This window comes from Triturus cristatus, chromosome 1_1, assembly GCF_964204655.1.
Source record: "Triturus cristatus chromosome 1_1, aTriCri1.1, whole genome shotgun sequence".
NCBI classification, from domain to species: domain Eukaryota; kingdom Metazoa; phylum Chordata; class Amphibia; order Caudata; family Salamandridae; genus Triturus; species Triturus cristatus.
This window is the reverse complement of record NC_140579.1, coordinates 1251537050-1251542080: the sequence shown is the minus strand read 5'-3', so window position 1 is coordinate 1251542080 and position 5031 is coordinate 1251537050. Positions and strand designations below refer to the sequence as shown.

General features: G+C 41.2%; 2 long non-coding RNA genes across 3 annotated transcripts; one reads left to right on the top strand and one right to left on the bottom strand.

Annotated features, from left to right (window-relative positions):
• Positions 1–618: 618 nt before the first annotated feature.
• Positions 619–3886, bottom strand: LOC146871912 (uncharacterized). 2 transcript variants are annotated; one of them, XR_014981210.1, is made up of 3 exons: positions 3794–3886; positions 1120–3358; positions 619–684 (listed from the first exon to the last, which is right to left on the bottom strand). It is a non-coding gene; the product is annotated as an uncharacterized LOC146871912 (long non-coding RNA). The 2 variants fall into 2 exon arrangements; XR_014981209.1 differs by having other exon boundaries at positions 619–3358.
• Positions 3887–3922: 36 nt separating this feature from the next.
• LOC146871911 (uncharacterized) lies at positions 3923–4780 on the top strand. The gene is made up of 2 exons (XR_014959626.1): positions 3923–4279; positions 4715–4780. It is a non-coding gene; the product is annotated as an uncharacterized LOC146871911 (long non-coding RNA).
• Positions 4781–5031: the final 251 nt, after the last annotated feature.

The following is a 5031-nucleotide window of genomic DNA, read 5'->3' as shown; positions in this document are numbered from 1 at the left end:
GGATTTTTGTCGTTTATGGTCTTTTGTTAAATCTATATAAAGAATACTTATTTTTTATATGAGACTTGTGTGGTGTCCATCTGTAAAGTTGTCACTTGATTACTGTATGTGTTCACAAATGCTTTACACACTGCTTCTGAGATAAGCCTGTCTGCTCGTGCCAAGCTACCAAGGGGGTTAGCAGGGGTTATTTTAGGAGTGTACCCCCTTAACCTGACTAGACACAAGGGTCCCTATTTGTCACAGGTACTTAACTATGCCAACTAGAGACCCCCAAATCTAACAGGCCTCCCGCACGAGTTAGGCACCATTTTTATAGGGAGACCTGGGGGAACACTGGGTGGTAGGAAATTTGTGTCAGCGTGGTGATGCCACAACTTTACCACACCATATCGGGGCGACTGCCCACCCCGTATCCAGTGGCACTGCCAGTACTGCGTTAAGCAATATCTTGTATATTAGTTCAAACTTTACTCCTGTTTACTCCAAAAACACTCTTCATTCTTTGACTCTTGGAACTCGTCAAAACCTTCATGCAAGGAAAGCATTTTCCTTAAGTTTCTCATGTTCAAAATGGGCCATCCGAACCTCTAATTCAGAACACGTACAAGCGCTGTATTTCATCAGAAGCAGTTTATTAACCCAATGCATTTCGGGCCTCGATGGGCCCTTCGTCAGGGGAAACTGAAATTAACAATAAGACAGACATTACAAGTTTATCCTGCAAAATGTATTGGAGTTATCTCATTTAAAAACAATCTTAGTCTTGTAAAATGTCAATCATTTCTCCATAATTGCCACATGCAATGGTAACGAAAACCTCTTTCACAGTGTCATAATGCCCTGTAATACCGGGAAACACTCTTACTCCTTTCACCCATTTAAAATCACATGCATTAAACTGTTGAGATTGCAGCACCCACCACAGGACTTCTTACTTTCCCTTGATTTTGTAACCCTTGTGCCTCGTATTCACATTACTGCTCTCTATTCTTTTTCCTCCCCTGTGTGAAAAACATACTTTCATGTTCAAGGCTCTGAATCCCAAACCACCCCTCTGCGCGAGATCGTATCTATGCTTCATTAATCATCCTGTTCCGATTCATTCCCCGTGCATACCTGCTAAGCGTCACCCGTCCTTTTCTCTCCATCTACAAACGAGTAATTCACTGTCTGCAGCCACTGCCTTAATTTGAACCTGGTGTGCCGACCACGTGACCCTTAGCTAAAACCATGTGCTTTCCTTCCTAGATGCCTGTGACTTTCCTAAAACTCCCGAAAACACTGCATCTCCCACAATGCCCTTAAACATATTGTAAAAATTCCGTTTTTCAACTCTGATTATGCATGTGACTATAAACGACATTTAAAGTACATTAAAATCTTAATGAACCACTTGTAATTTTGCAATGTATAATCTGTCCAATGCTTGTGACTGCTAATTCAATCTTGAACTGACACCTTTTCAAAACGATGCTTCGTGAATACCGATGTTCCGCCTTGCATGAAAGTCACGTGATATTTTCCAACAGTTTGTCACATTGACGTTTTTCGTAGTGGGTGCTAATCCAAAAGGGCATATTTTGATAGACATCACATTTGGGAATGGATTGCACACCTTAGATTATGTGTAACTTCCTCCTTATTTATCATAGAAATCACTGTGGCGTGTATTTTCACTGGTGACGTGCTTAGCCCAAACTGCACGTTGAAACATAACCACACCATATCGGGGCGACTTCCCACCCCGTATCCAGTGGCACTGCCAGTACTGCGTTAAGCAATATCTTGTATATTAGTTCAAACTTTACTCCTGTTTACTCCAAAAACACTCTTCATTCTTTGACTCTTGGAACTCGTCAAAACCTTCATGCAAGGAAAGCATTTTCCTTAAGTTTCTCATGTTCAAAATGGGCCATCCGAACCTCTAATTCAGAACACGTACAAGCGCTGTATTTCATCAGAAGCAGTTTATTAACCCAATGCATTTCGGGCCTCGATGGGCCCTTCGTCAGGGGAAACTGAAATTAACAATAAGACAGACATTACAAGTTTATCCTGCAAAATGTATTGGAGTTATCTCATTTAAAAACAATCTTAGTCTTGTAAAATGTCAATCATTTCTCCATAATTGCCACATGCAATGGTAACGAAAACCTCTTTCACAGTGTCATAATGCCCTGTAATACCGGGAAACACTCTTACTCCTTTCACCCATTTAAAATCACATGCATTAAACTGTTGAGATTGCAGCACCCACCACAGGACTTCTTACTTTCCCTTGATTTTGTAACCCTTGTGCCTCGTATTCACATTACTGCTCTCTATTCTTTTTCCTCCCCTGCGTGAAAAACATACTTTCATGTTCAAGGCTCTGAATCCCAAACCACCCCTCTGCGCGAGATCGTATCTATGCTTCATTAATCATCCTGTTCCGATTCATTCCCCGTGCATACCTGCTAAGCGTCACCCGTCCTTTTCTCTCCATCTACAAACGAGTAATTCACTGTCTGCAGCCACTGCCTTAATTTGAACCTGGTGTGCCGACCACGTGACCCTTAGCTAAAACCATGTGCTTTCCTTCCTAGATGCCTGTGACTTTCCTAAAACTCCCGAAAACACTGCATCTCCCACAATGCCCTTAAACATATTGTAAAAATTCCGTTTTTCAACTCTGATTATGCATGTGACTATAAACGACATTTAAAGTACATTAAAATCTTAATGAACCACTTGTAATTTTGCAATGTATAATCTGTCCAATGCTTGTGACTGCTAATTCAATCTTGAACTGACACCTTTTCAAAACGATGCTTCGTGAATACCGATGTTCCGCCTTGCATGAAAGTCACGTGATATTTTCCAACAGTTTGTCACATTGACGTTTTTCGTAGTGGGTGCTAATCCAAAAGGGCATATTTTGATAGACATCACATTTGGGAATGGATTGCACACCTTAGATTATGTGTAACTTCCTCCTTATTTATCATAGAAATCACTGTGGCGTGCATTTTCACTGGTGACGTGCTTAGCCCAAACTGCACGTTGAAACATAACCACACCATATCGGGGCGACTTCCCACCCCGTATCCAGTGGCACTGCCAGTACTGCGTTAAGCAATATCTTGTATATTAGTTCAAACTTTACTCCTGTTTACTCCAAAAACACTCTTCATTCTTTGACTCTTGGAACTCGTCAAAACCTTCATGCAAGGAAAGCATTTTCCTTAAGTTTCTCATGTTCAAAATGGGCCATCCGAACCTCTAATTCAGAACACGTACAAGCGCTGTATTTCATCAGAAGCAGTTTATTAACCCAATGCATTTCGGGCCTCGATGGGCCCTTCGTCAGGGGAAACTGAAATTAACAATAAGACAGACATTACAAGTTTATCCTGCAAAATGTATTGGAGTTATCTCATTTAAAAACAATCTTAGTCTTGTAAAATGTCAATCATTTCTCCATAATTGCCACATGCAATGGTAACGAAAACCTCTTTCACAGTGTCATAATGCCCTGTAATACCGGGAAACACTCTTACTCCTTTCACCCATTTAAAATCACATGCATTAAACTGTTGAGATTGCAGCACCCACCACAGGACTTCTTACTTTCCCTTGATTTTGTAACCCTTGTGCCTCGTATTCACATTACTGCTCTCTATTCTTTTTCCTCCCCTGCGTGAAAAACATACTTTCATGTTCAAGGCTCTGAATCCCAAACCACCCCTCTGCGCGAGATCGTATCTATGCTTCATTAATCATCCTGTTCCGATTCATTCCCCGTGCATACCTGCTAAGCGTCACCCGTCCTTTTCTCTCCATCTACAAACGAGTAATTCACTGTCTGCAGCCACTGCCTTAATTTGAACCTGGTGTGCCGACCACGTGACCCTGATTATGCATGTGACTATAAACGAAGCATCGTTTTGAAAAGGTGTCAGTTCAAGATTGAATTAGCAGTCACAAGCATTGGACAGATTATACATTGCAAAATTACAAGTGGTTCATTAAGATTTTAATGTACTTTAAATGTCGTTTATAGTCACATGCATAATCAGAGTTGAAAAACGGAATTTTTACAATATGTTTAAGGGCATTGTGGGAGATGCAGTGTTTTCGGGAGTTTTAGGAAAGTCACAGGCATCTAGGAAGGAAAGCACATGGTTTTAGCTAAGGGTCACGTGGTCGGCACACCAGGTTCAAATTAAGGCAGTGGCTGCAGACAGTGAATTACTCGTTTGTAGATGGAGAGAAAAGGACGGGTGACGCTTAGCAGGTATGCACGGGGAATGAATCGGAACAGGATGATTAATGAAGCATAGATACGATCTCGCGCAGAGGGGTGGTTTGGGATTCAGAGCCTTGAACATGAAAGTATGTTTTTCACGCAGGGGAGGAAAAAGAATAGAGAGCAGTAATGTGAATACGAGGCACAAGGGTTACAAAATCAAGGGAAAGTAAGAAGTCCTGTGGTGGGTGCTGCAATCTCAACAGTTTAATGCATGTGATTTTAAATGGGTGAAAGGAGTAAGAGTGTTTCCCGGTATTACAGGGCATTATGACACTGTGAAAGAGGTTTTCGTTACCATTGCATGTGGCAATTATGGAGAAATGATTGACATTTTACAAGACTAAGATTGTTTTTAAATGAGATAACTCCAATACATTTTGCAGGATAAACTTGTAATGTCTGTCTTATTGTTAATTTCAGTTTCCCCTGACGAAGGGCCCATCGAGGCCCGAAATGCATTGGGTTAATAAACTGCTTCTGATGAAATACAGCGCTTGTACGTGTTCTGAATTAGAGGTTCGGATGGCCCATTTTGAACATGAGAAACTTAAGGAAAATGCTTTCCTTGCATGAAGGTTTTGACGAGTTCCAAGAGTCAAAGAATGAAGAGTGTTTTTGGAGTAAACAGGAGTAAAGTTTGAACTAATATACAAGATATTGCTTAACGCAGTACTGGCAGTGCCACTGGATACGGGGTGGGAAGTCGCCCCGATATGGTGTGGTTATGTTTCAACGTG